At 44.8% G+C, this 21087-nt stretch overlaps 1 protein-coding gene across 10 annotated transcripts in view; it reads left to right on the forward strand.

Annotated features, from left to right (window-relative positions):
- The window catches only part of arvcfb (ARVCF delta catenin family member b), a 369553-nt gene that overhangs the window by 116881 nt on the left and 231585 nt on the right, over nt 1–21087 (forward strand). The gene's annotated exons all lie outside the window — the stretch shown is intronic.

A 21087-nucleotide genomic window follows, 5' to 3' on the forward strand; every position in this document is an offset into this window, starting at 1 on the left:
TGTGGGGGTCGGAATATCCGGCCCATTGATGGATTAAGTGTGTGGGTGAAACTGTGGCAGATGGATTTCAACGCTGGCAAGTGTGAGGTCATCCATTTTGGACCAAAAAAGGATTTTTTAAATTAATAAAAGGATATTGTTTAAATAGTGAAAAGCTAGGGGGGTCACGGAGGTTTAGAGATTGAGTTTCATGTACACCGATCACTAAAATGTAGTAGTCTGGTACAAAAAAAATAAAAAATGCTAATGGAAAGTTAGCCTTTAGTAGAGGGCTAGAATATAAAGGTGAGGAAATTTTGCTATAGCTATACAAAGCCCTTGTTAAACCACACCTGGAGCACTGTGCACAGTTCTGGGCATCACATCTGAAAGGATATATTGATCTTGGAAGGAGTGCAGCGCAGATTCACCAGACTGTTACCAGGGCTCAAGGTTAGATTGAGGAGAGATTACATTAACTAGGCTTGTATTCCTTGGAATATAGAAGGCTAAGGGGTAATTTGATTGAGATTTTTAGGCTTTTGAAAGGAATTGATAGGCTAGATAGAGAAACATTTTCTGCTAGAAGGGAAGTCTAGGACAAGGGGACATGACCTTAAAATCAGAGCCAGGCCATTCGAGACAAGTTAGCAAACATTACTTCACACAGGGTATTGGAAGTGTGGAACTTTCCCACAAAAAGCAGGAGATGCTAGCTCAATTAATTTAAACTGAGAGTGATAGATTTTTGCAAACTAAGGTTATTAAGGGATATGGAGCCAAGGTAAGTGAATGGAGGCAAGATGCAGATCATCCATGATTTCATTGAATGGCAGAACAAGACCGAGGGGCTGAATGACCACCTCGTGTTCCATTGTTTCATTTGTGGTTGATGTTCCTTATCCTCTCGTAAAAAGTTAACTGGTCTACTGACCTTTTGCTTTGGGCTAGTTGCCTGAGGATGAGAAATATGAAGTGTTATAACCCAGGTCTTCACAGGTTTGATTTTGAACTCTTGATCTTGTTTCCTTAAACAAAATGTTTGACCAGCATATTTTAGGACGACCATAATCTCTGGTGGTAGCCTCCATCCTCCAGATATATCCACCATTAGAGATATATCTATCTTGACCGGTTGTAGTTGAGAAGCTATTGGTGAACAACACGTGCACACAGAAGAATCAAGTAACTTTCCTAAGTAACAATCCATCACAGTTGTTGGTCAATGGAGCATGGATGGAATCATGGAGCCCCCTGTAGAATAGGAGATGATTGAATCTTGACTGGAGCAAAGGGGAACACTTACACGCAAGGTTGTGGTAGCTGAGCCATCTCGTAATATACAGTGAAGATTTGCAGAAGGGCTGAGAAAGTTGGTTAACACCAAGCCATAAAATGTATAAACTGAGTCCAACATTGAATTTTAACAGCTGGACAGCCTAAAATTGAAATCTAGCAATGCACACACAATTTCCAGGAGCAATGCAGAGTTGATTAGTTCAGCACAACTCTGGCTGCTCATCCTCCTGTTCTAGAATTGTGTCTCCTTGCTGTTATGACATAATCTAGGTTGACCTTTCAGTCCAGGACTGAAGGAGTGCTGTATTGTTAGCAGTGCCATATTTGGAATGACATTACACTGAGGCCTGTCTGCCCTTTTCAGATGGATGTAAAAGATTCCATGGCACCATCCAAGAGTGTGATTTCAACCAACACCTCCATTAATCTCATTGCTGTTTGTGAGGTCTTGCTGTATGAATGTTTCCTGCAAAACAGCAGTGACTACACTTCAAAAGTAATTCATTGGCTGTAAAATGCTTTGGGTTGCCCTGAGGACAGGAAAGGCACTATATACATGCAAGTTATTTATTTTACTTTTTGCTATTATTTCTCCCCTACTCAGGGAGCCACTTGGTACTATGCTGTTGCTTGTCACTTCCTTCTCTTGAGTTGCCATTCTTTTCTGTCTGATGGGTATCCAGCACTATAAGCCTATTGGACAACTTGAAAACCCCTTTGACTTTACTGCACTGTTTCTTCCGGAGTCCTTCTTGCCTGGCTCTCTCCCAGGAGATGGTCACCCACTTCCCTTTGTTTGTCTTGCTGATCATTTCTTGATGTCTGGGGTGCCTACCTCCTGCAATGTGAATTCCAGGAACCCTTCCACTCCTTGTATAATGTGGTGTCTCCAATGGTTTCTCAAGTTCAGTAACTTTGAACTTTGCAAGTCCATCTGCCCCTGCTAACTTTAATTTGTGGTAGTCCTGGACATGCATGGTTTCAAGAAATTCTCATTATGCAAGTTTTCCACAACACTGGTTGCCATTGTTCTGCTGTTGGAAATGACTCCATTGGACTCAAACAAATATAATGAGGAAGCTTTAAACCAACTACACTTCAATGCTGAACTGGAGTTCAGGCTAAATTTTTACTTGACTGGCCTCAATGACGACTCATTTGTACAGCCTACTTCTGCTCGTCACTTCCTTCTCCTGAGTTGCCATTCTTGTCTCTGATGGGTATCCAGCAACATAAGCCGATTGAACAACTTGAAAACCTTTTGAGTTAATGTTTTCAAAGTCTTTTACTGGTTAGAAATGTTTCGGTTCAAATCTAAAAGTTGTTGGCTCTGTAATTATAATGCAGTTATTTGGAGAAATATTAATCTCTTTGGTAAAATTAAAATTGTCCCTTCATTATACAAGATAGTTTGCACCTCTGCATTGGAATAGCCCCAATCTAGCCCTCTTGAGCACAATCTACCTGGAAGGATAAGTTAAGCTCCAGGTGTGAGAGATGGCCCTACTATCAAAAGGTGTTTTTCTTGGAGGATGCTGGGGAATGATTTTATTACTTTGTTAAACCACTGCTGGGAGACTCACCGTATGGATGTGGTGGCAGTTGTGATATTTAGCGCAAAATCTACCAGTTGATGCTGGCAGGGCTCCACATGCCTTTGAATTGCGCTCTGTCTCAGTTTAGGGCTGAGGTGGGTTTGGCTGGATTGGCATTTTTGGAAAAGGGTTCGTTTAGTGTACAAATTGGATGTTTAAATCAGTTGAACTGAATGGATGAATCTGACTGCCTTGTAGGTAATTCAACAGAGGTGACCGTATTCTGAGCTGGTCAGTTTGTCATTCATATCTTGTACAAATCACTTCATGTTGAGACTGTCCACCTCCTAAGAAAAGGCATTTGGGACATGACTGTTACTTCAATACAGTACTTAAAATTAAGCCAGTCACACTCTTTTTCCCCCCCCCCCCCCCCTTTCCCTCTTTCATTTTATCTTTCTCTCTCTCCCCCTCATTTTTCTTTCCCTTTCTCTCTCTTCCCCTCTTGCTCCTTTTTCTTTCTCTCTTGTGCTCACTCTCTCCCTCCTCTCTCATCATAGCTGTCCACACTAATTCATAGACTTTGAGCATGAAATGTCATTTATTGAATTACAGCAGAAGAGAAAATTCCTACAAATGTTTAATGGGATTTTTCAAAATTTAGTTGAGTAGATGCTTGTAATGGAGCCTCAAAATTAAATTACGTTCAAAATTGTCATTTTGTTTTACTTGATGGTCTTACTCAGTGGCGCTAAGTGTTTGAGAGAACAAGTCCCAAAAATAGTTGGTAGCTTACTTAGTTCATTTGAATGATTTAAATGTGGTAAACTCACATAGGCAGGGTGGTTATAATTAGATCTTGTTTGAGAACATCAGTCAACAGATCATGGAATAGATTGAATTTGTATTGTGCTGGGCAGTCGCCCAAATTCAAAGTTAGTTTTTTTCCGACTAAATGTAATGAAATTGTTGAAGATCTTCACATTCATGGGGCGCGTTACCATGAGATTTGAAGAGGAATAAAGAGAAATACTTTAAATTTGAAGCTGGCAAACTGGAGACATTGGGCCAGTAATTCCGGTCCCAACGCGTGAGTACGGACGGTGTACCCACGCGTGGGCCTATTGGAAGTGCCGGATTCCAGCATGCGCAGGAAACCGGCATTTCCTCTCCATCGAACTAAGGGGTTAAGAGGTCCAACGCGTGCGCGCAAGACTCTACGCACACGCGTTGAACTTCCTTCGTTTAGACAGGTTTGCGTGTGTGCAAGGGACTGAACTTTCTGGAAATGAAAAAAGGAGGCGTAAGCAGTGGATTCTTGAAGGTAAGTGGTCTAATATTTAAAATTATTACATTTTTACCACAGCTTCATTGTTTTTAAGGACTTTACAGTAAGGTAAGTTTATTTTTAGACCCGAATTCGTGGAAAAAAATTTTTTTTATTAATTGTTGTAAAGTTATTTATAGTTTATTTAATTATTGGGATGTTTTAAATTTTTTAAATTAAAGTTAAAGTAGTCTTTTGGGCGCCCGTACTTTTCATGAGTTTGACAGTCTTTACTATCAAACTCATGAATGAGTTTCCCCTCCCCTGATTGGCTGCAGAGTGCTCAGCTGATCCCAGCCGGCACATCGCACTAACTATGCCGCTGGATCAGGTAAGCACGTCGCGCCGACATCGGAACCGGGCCCGTGACCGGAAATGCAAGCAGGCCCGGGCTTCAGATGTCGGCGCGCAGGGTGAGTGCAGATCGGGGGCTTGCACGCGCAGCAAGCACCCGATCCTAATTTCTGGCCCAATATCTCCATGGGGGAGGGGCGGATGAATCTATTAATCTGATGTGAAGGCAGCCTTGTAGAGACCGTCATGTTGCTTGTCTTGTGGATAGAAAAAGACCTGCTTTAAATGTCAAGTGAGGCGTTAGTCTTGGCTGCAGGTGATTGAGTACAGCTGATTCCATCATGCCGCAACATGTGTGTTAATTTCAGTACACTCTGGAACATGACGTTGTCATTTCACACATTTGGGGTGATTCGTACTTTGGATTGAAAGATGTTCTTTTCCCCTTTCCCTTGTAATATTTCTAAAACCTGCAGTAAGAATTTTACAGTGATATTTTATCCTCTTAATATTTTCAACTGAAAATATCAGCTGAATGTCATTAACTTTGTGCTGTTACAAATAATTAGCTTTATGGAATGAATTTTTTAAAATTATGCCTATTGTGAAGACCTTTAGAATGCTTTTCTATGTTCAGTGTGTTAGATAAATAAGTTGATGATGGTCAACGTCATCTTGCTGACTTCATCTGAAGCCGTGGGGGTTAGTTTCCACATGCACACTGACGTTAAGCTCTACCCCTGTATCGCCCGTCTCAATCCCTCCACCGCCTCTTCTGTTGGACTGTCTCTGCCATCCAGTTTTGGATGAGTCCCCAGTTCCAGACTCCATTGCTGCAATGTTTCCTGGCCAACCTTCGCCCTTCAGCTCATCCAGAACGGAGTTGGCCGTATCCTATTCCACACCAAGTCACGCTCGCCTGTCAGACAAGCCTTCACTGATCTACAGTGGCTCCTGGTCTCCCAATGCCTAAAAATTCAAGTTCTCATCCTCATGTTTAAATACCTTCATGGCCTTGCCCCTCCCCATTTCTGTAACATCCTCCACCCCTGCAGTGCCCCCCAAATTCTCTGTTTCTGTGACTGTAGCTTCTTGTGACTCTTCCACTCACCTTTGCCCTACTATTGCTACTTTGCCTTCAGTTGCCTGTGTCCCACTCTGTAATTCCCCCCCCCCCCCCTCTGCCTCTCCATCTCTCCTCCTTTTAAGACCCTCCTCCCTTGTATAGGACTAAAATCCCAGCTGGTTCCCTGAGGGAACCACTAACGTTGTTGACTTTTAACTGCCTACTGAAATGGCCTAGCAAGCTACTCAATTTTATAAAGCTGCTACAATGGCCACGGCCACCTTGCGGGAAACCAGGGATGGGAAATAAATGCAGGCCTTGCCAGTGGTGCCCATATTCGGTGAATGAATTTTTAAAACTCTGAACAAGCATTTGATCATTCCTCACGATCTCTCTTCCTTTAGCTTGTCATGTATTTTGCCTCTGAAGAACCGTGGGACATTTTTCATTGCTGAAGGTGCTGTATAAGTTCTTGTTTTATTGTACTATTTGCAGCTTTCCATTATTTGACGCCTATTTAATTTTTTTTGGTACATATAATGTGATCCACCGAATCTCTGGAATTGCGATACTATCATCTTTTGTTTGATTTAATGAGCAAGTTAGTTCTACATTAAATTAAACTACAGTCGTCCACGTAAGATCTCAAACAACTTTAATGGATTTAAAAATTATTTGCCAAATGCAGCCAAATTTTCCTATTTCAATGTGGGGATAAATTGAGGTAACCTTGGGTTCAAATGAGCTCAATGTCAATGTATATAGAATTTGCACCTTTAACCGTTCCATACGTCTGATTTACAACATGTATATCGTAGCATAGTTCAGTTCTTACGGTTAAAACTAGCATGTGTGCTAATCATGGCTCTCTGGCACTAATTACAGTGGATTGCATTTTAAATTTAGTGCATAATGTGTGTTGGGTGCTGAGCAGATTTTCTTTAGATTTTGGCTCGTGTACATGGATAATGCAATCATGGTGCGTTGCAAGGCTAACATGGTTCAAAGGATATAAATGTCAAACCATGAAAGCAGAGACACTTTAACTGAACCTCATGTTTTCATGTGTAAAGAAGGAACAGCTCTGGAAATACTTAAGTGCCCTTTTCATATTAAAGACCAAGATGCAGCCAACCCATGCTGCTTATTTGCATATTTTTGGTTCTTCAGAAAGTTCATTTCACATTTTATGCAGCTAATGCACATACAAGTGCCCATTAGTATGTATTGGATACATTTGCATTGCATGCTGCTTGTGAGGAAGATATGAGTAAATCAAGATTTCTTGGCATGACTGCATGTGGAAGGGCTTGAGAATGAAGCAGCTGGTTTGGTTTTGGTTCTTGGAGTTGGTTAGAACCCTAAGATGTTTAGAAAACAGCATTTGGCTTGTTGGTCTGGTATCCTATTGGCAGTATATAGTATGGAAATTTTTCTACCTTAATTGCTATATAAATGCCAGATGTTGTGTTGTATACCTGAAGGTGTACTGTAAATAATGTATTTTGAATCCACTGTTTTCAAGTTATTTTGCTCCCTTCCAGTGTCTATCCAGTAGCAATCATTCTGGGTACAGTCCACGTGTGTCCCTAACTACCTCTTATTTTAATGGCCAGAATTTGGAACAACTCTGGGAGCTGATGGTGGACAGATTATTCCTCGTTAAAACGGCATATTATCGTGCCACATGCCTCGCACTGTAGTGATCTGAATTGAAAATCTTGATACGAGAGTAATGCAGCTCAGTACCTTTATTTGAAATCTGCCTTGGCTTGTTTGGATCCCAGCTTAATGCAGGAAACTTCAAACAAACAAAAAATACAGTGCTTTGTCAACAGCAGCAAGAGATCACATTGCTGCTGCTCATTATGTATTGCTCATTTTCACAGAAATTACACTGCTGATTTGTGTTTCTGGAAGTATTTAGAGTTCAGTAGTTTATCTATCCCCAATTACAGTCCAGGGAAACTAAGTTGGCAAGTACTTCTTGAAAGTTAAGTTGATATCCGCCATCTGTGTTCCATGTGCTTTATTTATGTGATGCGATTTAGAAAAATGTTGAAGGGTAGACATCCCGTTTCCTGTGCGCTCAGCTGTTCCTTGATATCGTGGCGTGAATCGAATTGGCTGAAGACTGGCTTCTGTGATAGTGGGGACCGCAGGAGGAGGCCGACATGGATCATCCATTCGGCACTTCTGGCTGAAGATGGTTGCAAATGCTTCAGCCTTGTCTTTTGCACTCACGTGCTGGGCTCCACCATCATTGAGGATGAGGATATTCATGGAGCCTCCTACTCCCGTTAGTTGTTTAATGGTCCACCACCATTCACGACTGGATGTGGCAGGACTGCAGAGTTTTGATCTGATCCGTTGATTGTGAGATCGCTTAACCCTGTCTATTGCATGCTGCTTCTGCTTTTTAGCATGCATGTAGTCCTATGTTGCAGCTGCCCCAGGTTGGCACCTCATGTTTAGGTACACCTGGTGCTGCTACTGGCATGCTCTTCGACACTATTGAACCAGGGTTGGTCACTTGGCTTGATGGTAATGGTAGAGTGAGGGATATGCTGGGTTGCAGGTTGTGGTGGAATACAATTCTGCTGTGAAGATCGGACTCTCAGCTGAGGTAGTTGGTAATCAGCAGGAGGTTCCCTTGCCCACACTTGACCTGAAGCCGTGAGATTCATGAGGTCCGGAGTCAATGTTGAGGACTCCCAGGGCCCATTCTTTCCACTGTGCTGCCACCCCTGGTGGGTCTATCCTGCCAGTGGAACAGGACATAACCTAAGAAATAGGAGCAGGAGTAGGCCATTCGGCCCTTGGAACCTGCTCTGCCATTCAATGAGATCATGGCTGATCTTCTGCCTCAACTCTATTCACCAGCCCTATCGTCATATCCCTTGATGCCCTTACTAGTCAGAAATCTATCGACTTCCGTTTGGAACATACCCAATGACTGAGCCTCCACAGCCCTCTGCGGTAGAGAATTCCAAAGATTCACCACCCTCTGAAGAAATTTCTTCTCATCTCAGTCCTGAATGGCCTCCCCTTTTATCTTGAGGCTGTGGCCCCTGGTTCAAGACTCCCCAGCCAAGGGAAACATTCTCCCAGCATCCACCCTATCAAGCCCTGTAATAATTTTGTATGCTTCAATGAGATCCCCTCTCATTCTTCTGAATTCAAGAGAATACAGGCCTAGTTTACTCAATCTCTTCTCATATGACAGTCCTGCCATTCCAGGAATCAATCTCGTGAACCTTTGTTGCACTCCCTCTATGGCAAGTATATCCTTCCTTGGGTAAGGAGACCAAAATTGTACACAGTACTCCAGGTGTGGTCTCACCAAGGCCCTATATAATTGGAGTAAGACTTCTTTACTCCTGTACTCCAATCCTCTTGTAATGAAGGCCAGCATACCATTTGCCTTCCTAATGGTTTGCTGCACCTGCACATTCACTTTCAGTGGCTCATGTACAAGGACACCCAGGTCCCTTTGAGCATCTGCATTCCCCAATCTTCCACCTTTCTGTTTTTTCGACCAAAGTGGATAACATCACATTTATCCACATTATATTCCATCTGCCATGTTCTCACCAACTCACTGAGCCTGTCGAGATCCCCTTGAAGCCTCTTCAATTCCTTTTTGCAACTGACACTGCCACCTAGCTTTATCAGCAAAGTTGGAAATTTTATATTTAGTTCCTTCATCCAAATCATTGATATAGATTGTGAATAACTGGGGCCCAAGCACACAGCCTTGTGGTACCCCACTGGTTGCAGCCTGCCATCCTGAAAAAGACCGTTTATCCCTACTCTGTTTTCTGTCTGTTAACCAATGCTCAAGCCATGCTAGTATATTGCCCCCAATTCCACGTGCCCTAATTTTGTTCACCAACCTCTTGTGTGGGACCTTCTGAAAATCCAGATACACCACATCTCCTGGTTCCCCTTTGAGGATGTAACGTAGAGTAGACAAAGAACTCTAAATAGGTTTGTCAAACAGGATTTCCCTTTCATAAATCCATGTTGACTCTGTTCATCCTTACTATTAGTTTCTAAGTGGCCAGTTATTCCATCCTTTATACTAGATTCCAGCATTTTCCCCATTGCTGATACGAGGCTAACGGGTCTGTAGTTCCCCGTTTTCTCTCCCCCCTCCTTTCTTATAGCGGGGTTACATTTGCTATCCTCCAATCCGCAGGAACCGTTCCAAAGGAAGATGACAACCAATGCGTCCACTATTCCAATGGCCACCTCTTTCAAAACCCTTGGATGTAGGTCATCCGGTCCTTGGGATTTATCGACTTTTAGTCCCATTAATTTTGCTAGTACTGTTTTTTACTAATTTCTTTAAGTTCCTCATTCTCGTCACACCCTTGGTTTTCTCATTTCTGAGGTTTTTTGTGTCGTCTTCTGTGAAGACAGAAAGCAAGTATTTATTTAATTTCTCTGCCATTTCCTCATTCCCCATTATAAATGTTCCCATCTGACTGTAAAGGACCTACAATTACCTTCGCAAGTCTTTTCCTTTTACATACCTATAGAAGCTTTTACAATCCATTTTTATATTTTTTGCTAGTTAGTGCTCATATTCCATTTCCCCTTTTATCAATTTCTTGGTCCCCCTTTGCTGATTTCTAAAAAGATCCCAATCTTCAGGCTGACTGCTTTTTCTCGCAACTTTTTACGCTTCCTCCTTTGACTTAATACTAGCTTTGATTTCTTTTGTTAGCCATGGTAGGATCACTTTTTTCCTTTTGGGTTTTTATGCCCTAGAGGAATATGTTTGTTGCAAATTATGCATTAGTTCCTTGAATGTTAGCCATTGCATGTCCACCTTCATACCTTTTAGTGTAGTCTCCAAATCTACCATGGCCAACTTGTCCCTCCATACCCTTGTAGTTTCCTCTGTTTAGATTGAAGACCGTAGTTTCAGATTGGACTACATCACTCTCAAACTTAATGTAAAATTCAATCAACCAGAGATGGTGATGGTGGACATTGGCTGAAAGGTGTGATTCTGTAAGTATGACTGTGGGACAGTTCTGAGCACAAGTCCCCCGATTCAGGGGCGACTGGGTGGGGTGTACCGTTGTCCTGCCTGGTGCCGAGGTCGATGTCTGGTGGTCCGTCCAGTTTCATCATTCTTATGTTTCGTAGCAGTTAATTGTAACTTGCAAGGCCATTTCAGAGGGCAGTTAAGAGTCAGCCACATTGCTGTGGGTCTGTAGTCACATAAGCCAGATCAGGTAAGGGTGGCAGATTTCCTTCCCTAAAGAACATTAGTGAACCAGACGACAATCTGATAATTTGCCATTATTGATGCTAGTTTTTTAAATTCCAGATTTATTTAATTAACTGAATTTAAATTCCCCAGTGGTGGGATTTGATCACATCTCTGGATCATTAGTCCAGGCATCTGGATTACATACCCAGTAACATTACCACTATGCTACCGTTCCTGATGCTGTAGTAAATGCAGTAAAACCTCTGCAGATTGGGTTGAAGGAATAGCTACCAATTGGTTTGGAAACTGAATACGAGTGCAACTCTCCAGACCTTTTACCAGTGTCTGGAGTCACCTGATGGCCACTTTTGGTTAGTCTGTAAACATGACTTTGATATCTCTGTCCTAAATGGCTTACCCCTTATCCTTAGACTGTGACCCTTGGACAGGGAGTCCAGAACCATCAGGAATTTATATATACATTAGAAGAAACCCTGGGAAAGTTTCAGTGACTTGCAACAAGACTGATCCCCAGTGTCATAACTGAGCAATGAGGGAAAGTTACAAATGATTAGACTATTCAGTCTTCAAAATGCATGTATGAGAGAAAACTTTAAAAGTGTAAAATCTCTTAAATGGAACAGAAAATGTTAACTCTGAGCGCTATTTCAAGTTATTCCAGAAAAAAATATATTGGTAAAGAGACAAGTTCAGAACTGAGATCAGAATGCACTTGACACAGCAACACTTGGAATGGTTTGCCGTGGAGGCAAAAAACTCTGGTGTCCTGGAAGAGGCAGTGGATGCTGTGCTGAGCATGTCGCACATGGGCATTTTCCTTATGCCTATTTGTGAAGTGCCTTAGGGTGTTTCTTAGGAATGAGGAAGGAGCTGAGGAACATCAGGTGAGATGTGGAGAAGGTTGTCCTGCAAGGATAAAATAGATGGCTGCATATTGGCTTTGAACAATCTATGCGGAGCTGTGTAGACGACATACATGTATATTTCATACAAAATTTGAGTGGCCGGGCTGTTGTTAAATGGAATAACAGAATTGCATAACTCTTTTTCCACAAATTTCTGATCATTGTCCATTTATGACTTGCAAAATCTAAAAACTGCCAACAGATTAAGCAATGCAGTAAAAATACCCAATTCACAGTTCAGATGTTGTAGGTTTCAGTCTTGGTTCTTTCATGGTTTGCCAACTTTTGCTGAGATGAGCTGTCAACTGTACTTCTACACACATTTCCACGATGGCTTCAAATTAGGGGAAAAACTGACCCTCTGTTTGTGTGTGACGACAGCAGCAACTTGTATTCATACAGCATCTTGACTGTTAAACATCCCAAGACATTTCACAAATGGAAATAGGTGGGAAAATTGTTACCCTGCCAATGTTACTGTTGAGTGAAAATGTTGAATAGGAGGACTTGCATCCTAAAATTGTGATCTAGCCATAAGAGGATGCATGAAGACAAATGAAAATATGTTGGTTTTAAGTTTGCTTGGTTTCCACTGTACATGTTTTCTACCTACAGCAATACAGATTGAAATTGTACCTGGGGTTGGCAATTACAGGTTTGAGTCCAATTTTAATGAATTTTTTGTGAATGATTTGGAGTGTGTGAATGGTTTGTAGCCCCCCTCCAAGTTGTAAAACCATCACTGTGTTCACAGTAAGATGCAGGTGCCATACCCATGGACCATATCTGGCCCAGTTCATGATTTCAAGCTGTTTGATGAAAGAACCGATCTTCCTGCACGGAATAAAAATAACTATCAGACAGAGCATGTTGCCAACTCCGAGTGGGAAACTGCTTATTGTAGGCCACTAAACATTGTAGATGCTGGTGGAGGAGAAAAAAAATGAAGACTTGCATTTATATAGTGCCTTTCAGCCAATTAAGTATTTTTGAAGTGTAGTTGCTATTGTAATGTAGGCCCCTCGAGGGGCCAAATGGCCTACTCCTGCTCCTATTATGTTATGAAACCTGGCAGCCAATTGCACACAGAAAGCTCCCACAAACAGCAATGTGATAATGACCAGAATCTGTTTTTGTTATGGTGATTGTGGGATAAGTACCTGAAGGGGGGGGGGGAAATTGCAGGGCAGTGGAGTGAGAATCGCTGAAGTGCCCCTGCAGAGAGCCAGCACGGGCTCGACAGGCCAAATGGCCGCCTTCTGTGCTGTAACCATTCTATGATTCTATAAATATTGGCCGCGGCACCGGGGATAACTCCCCTGCTCCTCTTTGAAATAGTGCCGTGGGGTCTTTTACATCCACTTGAGAGAGAAGATGGGCCTCGGTTTAACGTCTCGTCCAAAAGACAGCACATCAGTACTGCACTGGAGTGTCAGCCTAGATTTTTGTGCTCGAGTCTCTGAACCCACAACCTTCTGACTTAAAGGCGAGAGTGCTACCCATCGAGCCACAGCTGACACTTGCCTTCTGCTTTCTGAAGTCTTCGCTCCTATTTCTCTCCCACTTGGCAAGTTCAACCCACTACTTTCACAGTGTGTCTGTGGCACCATTGTTATTTTATTAACCGTAGGACAATCGTCTGCTTTCTAAGGTGTACGCTTTTTATTCATAGGGTTCCCCTCGTTCATGTGTGCCTCTGTGCAGGCAGTTGGAGAGTATGTTGTAATTAATGGTTGAGCAGATAACCTTGGAGCAGAGCAAAAAAGCCTTTTAAAAAGATTCAGTACTGCATGACCTCAGCATCCCTTCCCATAAGCATTTCTTCTCACCAAACCCATATGTAGTGGCCACTGATGCTGATTCTAACTTGGCATGTGCTGGAATCCCCACTCTCTGCCACCACAGGTGGGAAAAGGCAGCAGCAGATGGGAGAAAAATAAGAAAGGAAAAATGGAAAGGAAGAAAAAATGACTGATGGTCCAGTGACTCAAATATAAAATGGATTGGGAGTTGGATGTGATCATAGAATCATAAAATCATAAGAGTTTACCGCAAAGGAGGAGACCGGCCAACAAAGAGCTATCCAGCCTAATCCCACTTCCCAGCTCTTGGTCTGTAGCCCTGCAGGTTCGAGCATCCCAAGTGCACATCCAAGTACATTTTGAATGTGGTTAGGGTTCCTGCCTCTACCACCCTTTCAGGCAGTGAGTTCCAGACCCCCACAACTCTCTGGGTGAAGAAATTTCCCCTCAAATCCCCTCTAAACCTTCCACCAATTATTTTAAATTTTTGACCCTCTGCTAAGGGAAATCTGTCCTTTCTAACCACTTTATCTATGCCCCTCTCAATTTTATACACCTCAATAAGGTCTCCCCTCAGCCTCCTCTGTTCGAAGGAAAACGGACCCAGCCTAACCAGTCTTTCCTCATAGCTAAGATTCTCTACTCCCAGCAACATCCTCGTAAATCTCCTTTGTACCCTCTCTCGTGCAATCACATCTTTCCTGTAATGTGACTAGAACTACACGCAGTACTCTAGCTGAGGCCCAACTAGTGTTTTATACAGTTGAAGCATAACCCCCCTGCTCTTGTTTTCTATGTCATAGAAACATAGAAGATAGGAGCAGGAGTCGGCCATTCGGCCCCTCGAGCCTGCTCCGCCATTCAATGAGATCATGGCTGATCATCCAAATTCAGTACCCTGTCCCTGCCTTCTCTACATATCCCTTGATCCCTTTAGCCTTAAGAAATATATCTAACTCTTGAATGTATTTAATGAATTGGTCTCTACTGCTTTCGGTGGTAGAGAATTCCACAGGTTCACCACTCTCTGGGTGAAGAAATTCCTCCTCGTCTCTGTCCTGAATGGCTTACCCCTTATCTTCAGACTGTGACCCCTGGTTCTGGACTCCCCCACCATCGGGAACACCCTTCCTGCATCTAGTCTGTCTAGTCCTGTTAGAATTTTATAAGTTTCAATGAGATCCCCTCTCATTCTTCTAAACTCCAGTGAGTATAAGCCCAATCGACCCAATCTCTCCTCGTACGTCATTCCTGCCATCCCAGTTATCAGCCTGGTGAATCTTTGCTGCACTCCCTCCATGGCAAGAACATCCTTCCTCAGATCAGGCGACCAAAACTGCACACAATACTCGGTGTGGTCTCACCAAGGCCCTGTACAACTGCAGCAAGACATCCTTGCTCCTGTACTCGAATCCTCTCGCTACGAAGGCCAACATACCATTTGTCATCTTAACCGCCTGCTGCACCTGCATGATTACCTTCAGCGACTGGTGCACAAGGACACCCAGTGATGCGCCATCAATTACTCATAAAAAGACGGAGAGTAACTAAAGGCTTTTATTAGCAAAGAACAGAGCATGCCTCTCGTGGTTGACTGGGTTTCAAGAAGGCAGGGGGCTGCAGAGCAGTCACCTTTATACCTGGGCCTGTGGGTGGAGCCAGGGGCGGAGCCAGCAGAGACATGCTGAGGCATGCATAGGTACAACAGTGCAGCAACAACAACAACAGTGAACAACAATAACTGGTTTACTACATTCACCCCTTGTTTAAAATTGAGTCCGGTGGGGTGAAGTGTACTAAAGGTTCGTGTAAGTAAGTCTGCCTTGTATGCCGTCCTGATCGTCGTGGTGGCGGCGGTGATGGTGCAGCATCCAACGTTGAATCAGGCGTCTCATTGAGTGGTTGGGTGGTCAATGAGGGGTCCTGGGGCTGTGGCATGCCGTCTAGCGGGGTTGGGTTGTGGGTAGTGGTGGATGGCAATGGTAGTGTTTCAGGGGCACCCGAAGGTGCGAGATCTCGTGTGGAGGCTGTGTACTCCCGCCCGTCCGGGTACACCACGTAAGCATACTGAGGGTTGGCATGAAGGAGGCTCATCCTCTCGACCAGGGGGTCCGTCTTATGGGACCTCACGTGCTTCCGCAGTCGGACGGGTCCTGGAGAAGTCAGCCATGTTGGTAAGGAGATCCCCGATATGGACTTCCTGGGGAAGGAGAACATTCTCTCATGAGGGGTGGCATTGGTGGCTGTACAGAGCAGTGACCGAATGGAATGGAGCGCCGCAGGGAGGACCTCCTGCCAGCGAGAGGTCGGAAGGCCCTTAGATTTCAAGTTTAAAAAGACTGCCTTCCAGACCGTCTCATTCTCCCTTTCCACCTGGCCATTCCCCCAGGGGTTGTAGCTGGTGGTCCTGCTTGTAGCAATACTGTGGTGTATGTAACCTGTTCCACCTTAAGAGAACTACCTTAAGAGATGTACTACTTTCTCTTGGCTGCTGTATACTGTAATACCGGTGGTGACCACACCGGTATATAAACGTTGTGTAGGGATTTGCTGGGCAGTTCAGCCCTGACCTCCGAATAGTAAAGACCTGTTAAAAGTTATTCTTGTGGTCTGTGTCCAGTGATTTATAATAAGCATAACTGGGACACACACTTAACAAATACCTCTCGCGAGCAGGTACTGACGAAGTTCGTCGCTCATAAAGGATGAGCCCCTGTCGCTATGAATATAGCTAGGGAAACCGAACAAGGCGAAGAGGTCATTCAGACATTTAATGACCGTGGTACTGGTCATGTCGGAGCAAGGGATGGCAAACGGGAGTACTCTTCAATTATGTTGAGGAAGTACACATTGCGGTCAGAGGAGGGGAGGGGCCCTTTAAAATCGGCGCTCAGCCGTTCAAAGGGGCGCGTGGCTTTGATCAGGCTTGCTCTGTCTGGCCTATAAAAATGCGGTTTGCACTCGGCACAGATTTGGCAGTTCCTGGTCATGGTCCTGACCTCCTCGATGGAGTAGGGCAGGTTACGGGATTTGATGAAGTGAAAAAACCTGGTGACCCCCAGGTGGCAGAGGTCATTGTGGAGGGTCTTCAGTCTATCAACCTGCGCGTTGGCGCATGTACCACGTGATAGGGCATCTGGGGGCTCATTGAGTTTCCCGGGCCGGTACAAGATATCATAATTGTTGGTGGAGAGTTCGATTCTCCACCTCAAGATCTTGTCATTCTTGATTTTGCCCCTCTGATTATTAAAAATAAAAGCTACTGAACGCTGGTCAGTGAGCAGGGTAAATTGTTTTCCGGCCAGGTAATGCCTCCAATGTCGCACAGCTTCCACAATGGCCTGGGCCTCCTTTTCGACAGAGGAGTGTTGAATCTCAGGGCCCTGGAGGGTCCTCGAGAAAAAGGCCACGGGTCTCCCCACCTGGTTAAGGGTTGCAGCTAGGGCAAAGTCGGATGCGTCGCTCTCCACTTGGAAAGTGATGGACTCATCCACTGCGTGCATCGTGGCCCTCGCAATATCTCTGAGTGAAGGCTGCACAGGCCTCTGCTGTCAGGGGGAAGGAGGTGGACTTGATGAGGGGTCTGGCTTTGTCCGCATAGTTGGGCACCCACTGAGCATAGTATGAGAAAAACCCTAGGCATCTCTTCAATGCTTTTTGGCAGTGGGGGAGGGGGAGCTCCATAAGGGGGCGCATCCTGTTGGGGTCGGGGCCGATGACTCCGTTCTCCACTACACAACCAAGAATGGCAAGGCGCGTGGTACGAAACATACATTTGTCCTTGTTGTATGTTAGGTTCAGCCGCTGGGCCGTACGGAGGAATTTCTCTAGATTAACATCATGGTCCTGCTGGTCGTGGCCGCAGATGGTGACGTTGTCTAGATAGGGGAAAGTGGCCTGGAGCGCGTTCTGGTCAACCATCCGGTCCATCTCCCGTTGGAAGACTGAAACCCCGTTGGTGACGCCGAAGGGAACTCTGAGGAAGTGGTAGAGACGACCGTCAGCTTCAAAAGCTGTGTACTGGCGGTCCTCAGCCCTGATGGGGAGCTGGTGGTATGCCGACTTCAGATCAATCGTCGAGAACACCCGGTATTGTGCTATCTGATTGACCATGTCAGATATGCGGGGGAGTGGGTATGCATCTAGCTGGGTGTAGCGATTGATCGTCTGGCTGTAGTCAATAACTAGGCGCTGTTTTTCGCCAGTCTTCACTACCACCACTTGTGCTCGCCACAGGCTGGTGCTACTTTCAATAATCCCTTCCTTCAGGAGTCTCGCTACCTCGGATTTAATGAAGCTCCTATCCCCGGCACTGTAACGCCTGCTTTTGGTAGCGATGGGCTTACAGTCGCGGGTGAAGTTAGCAAACAAGGAGGGGGCGGGGGGGTGGGGGGGCTTTAAGGGTGGAGAGGCTGCAAATGGTGCGCGGCGGGCGATTTAAAAGCTGCTGGCTGCAGACTGTGAGTGGGGGGAGGGGTCCGTCGTACGCTAATGTGACACTCTTAAGGTGGCACTGAAAATCCAACCCCAGTAGAACGGCAGCGCAGAGATGTGGCATGACCAGAAGTTCCAAGATGGCGGATAAGATGGCTGCCCCCACGGTTCGCACGCGGCGCTGCTGGCGTTAGCGGTTTTACCTTTGCAGGCGCTGACATAGTGTCCTTTCTTCCCGCAGCCGGAGCAGGTAGCGTTTCTCGCCGGGCAGCGTGCTCTGGGGTGTTTTGCCTGGCCACAAAAATAACATTTCTGTGCCTTGGACGTCGCAGCAGCAGTTGAAGGTGGCGGTCCCATGACCCAAGGTTGTGGCGTCCACGTTGCGGAGCGGTTAGGGGAGAAAGCGTCCATATTCCTGTGGGCCGCGTCGCGCGAGGGACACTGCCTTTCTCGGGTCCATTTCTCCCTTTTCCAACAGTCTCTGCCGGGAGTAGTCGGACCTTAGACCCGCAACGAAAGCATCTCGGATCAGTCCCTCCGTGTGTGCTGCCGCTGATACTTCTTTGCAATCGCAGCCTCGGCCGAGTGCCCGTAGGAAGGCCTCCACCGATTCCCCGGGCTGCTGTCTGCGGGATCTTAAGAGGTGCCTGGCATAGACCGTATTTACCGGGCGTGCGTATTGCCCTTTTAGCAGATCGATAGCCGCCGCGTAGGTCGTCGCGTCCTGGATTATTGTATAAACTTGGTGGCTCACCTTTGAGGCCAGGATTTCCAGCTTGTTTTCGTCCAGGGTCACAGTTGAGGCTTGCAGGTAGGCCTCGAAGCAACGCAGCCAATGCGTGAATTTGGTAGCCGAACCCGCTTCTTGGGGGTCTAGGTCCAGGCATGTTGGTCTGAGGGCTCGCAGCAGCTCCTGCTGCTCAGTGTTTGGTGCAGCAGCCTGCTGCTCAGCATTTGTTGTCAACATTTTGTTTTTGCTAATAAAATTGACGCGCTATCAATTACTCATAAAAGACAGAGTAACTAAAGGCTTTTATTAGCAAAGAACAGAGCATGCCTCTCGTGGTTGACTGGGTTCCAAGAAGGCAGGGGGCTGCAGAGCAGTCACCTTTATACCTGGGCCTGTGGGTGGAGCCAGCAGAGACATGCTGAGTCATGCATAGGTACAACAGTGTGCAACAACGGTGAACAACAATAACAGTGGTTTACCACACCCAGGTCTTGTTGCACTTCTCCTTCTCCCAACCTATTGCCATTCAGATAATAATCCTGCCTTCCTGTTTTTGACACCAAAGTGGATAACCTCGCATTTATCCACATTATACTGCATCTGCCCAATCACCCAACCTGTCGCAATCATACTGGAGTTGCCCCGCATCCTCCTCACAGCACACACGCCCACCCAGCTTTGTGTCGTCTGCAAACTTGGAGATATTACATCTAGTTCCCTTGTCTAGATCTTATATATATATATATATATATATATATATATATATATATATATATATATATATATATATTGTGAATAGCTGGGGTCCGAGGACCGATTCCTGCGGTACCCCACTAGTCACTGCCTGCCACTTGGAAAAAGAGCCGTTTATTCCAACTCTTTGCTTTCTGTCCGCCAACCAGTTCTCTATCCAAGTCAATACCTTGCCCCCAATCCCATGTGCCTTAACTTTACACGCTAATCTCTTATGCGGGACCTTATCGAAAGCCTTTTGAAAGTCCAAATACACCACATCCACTGGTTCTCCCTTATCTATTTTACTAGTTACATCCTCAAAAAATTCCAGTAGATTAGTCAAGCACGATTTACCTTTTGTAAATCCATGTTGACTTTGTCCGATCCTGTCACTGTTTTCCAAGTGCTCTGCTATGACATCTTTTATAATGGACTCTAGCATTTTCCCCACTACTGATGTCAGGCTTACCGGTCTGTAATTCCCTGTTTTCTCTCTACCACCTTTTTTGAATAGTGGGATAACATTAGCTACCCTCCAATCCATGGGTACTGTTCCAGAGTCTTATCGAATTTTGGAAGATGACCAGCAATGCATCTACTATTTCTAGGGCCATTTCCTGAAGTACCCTAGGATGTAGATTATCAGGCCCTGAGGATTTATCGGTCTTCAATCCCGTCAATTTCCCTAACACCATTTCCCTTCAAATACTGATTTCTTTCAGTTCCTCTCTTTTCATTAGACCCTATGTTCCCTGACATCTCTCGGAGGTTATTTGTGTCCTCCTTTGTGAAGATAGAACCAAAGTATGTTTTTAATTGGCCTGCCATTTTTTTGTTCCCCATTATAAATTCCCCTGATTCTGACTGCAAGGGACCTACGCTTGACTTCACCAATCTTTTTCTCTTCACATATCTGTAAAAGCTTTTACAGTCAGTTATTATGTTCCCTGCAAGCTTACACTTAAACTCTATTTTCCCTTTCTTAATTAATCCCTTTGTCCTCTTTTGAATCTTAAACTGCTCCCAATCCTCAGGTTTACTGCTTTTTCTGGCCAATTTATATGTCCTCTCCTTGGATCTTATGCTATCCCTAATTTCCCTTGTTGGCCACGGTTGAGTCACCTTTTTTGTTTTATTTTTATGCCAAACAGGGATGAACAAATTCTGTAGTTCATCCATGCGATCTTTGAATATTTGCCATTGCCTATCCACCGTCATGTCATAGCTAATAAAGGCAAGCATTCTTAACCACCTTATCTACTTGGCCTGCTACCTTCAGGGATCTGTGGACATGCACTCCAAGATCCCTTTGTTCCTCTACAATACTCAGTGTCCTACCATTTAATGTGTATTCCCTTTACTTGTTGGCCCTCCCCAAATGTATTACCTCACACTTCTCCGGATTGTATTCCATTTGCCACTGTTCTGCCCACCTGACCAATTTATTGATATCTTCCTGCAGTCGACAGCTTCCTTCTTCAGTATCAACCACACAGCCAATTTTAGTATCATCTGCAAACTTCTTAATCATACCCCCTATATTCAAGTCAAGATCATTGATATATACCACAAAAAGCAAGGGACCTATTACTGAGCCCTGTGGAACCCCACTGGAAACAGCCTTCCAGTCACAAACACCCATCAACCATTACCCTCTGCCTCCAAGCCAGTTTTGAATCCAACTTGACACTGCCCTGGATCCCATGGGTTTTTAACTTCGTGACTAGTATACC

Source organism: Somniosus microcephalus, chromosome 19 (genome assembly GCF_052327205.1).
Source record: "Somniosus microcephalus isolate GS21.2 chromosome 19, FLI_Smic_1.0, whole genome shotgun sequence".
Taxonomy (NCBI): Eukaryota; Metazoa; Chordata; class Chondrichthyes; order Squaliformes; family Somniosidae; genus Somniosus; species Somniosus microcephalus.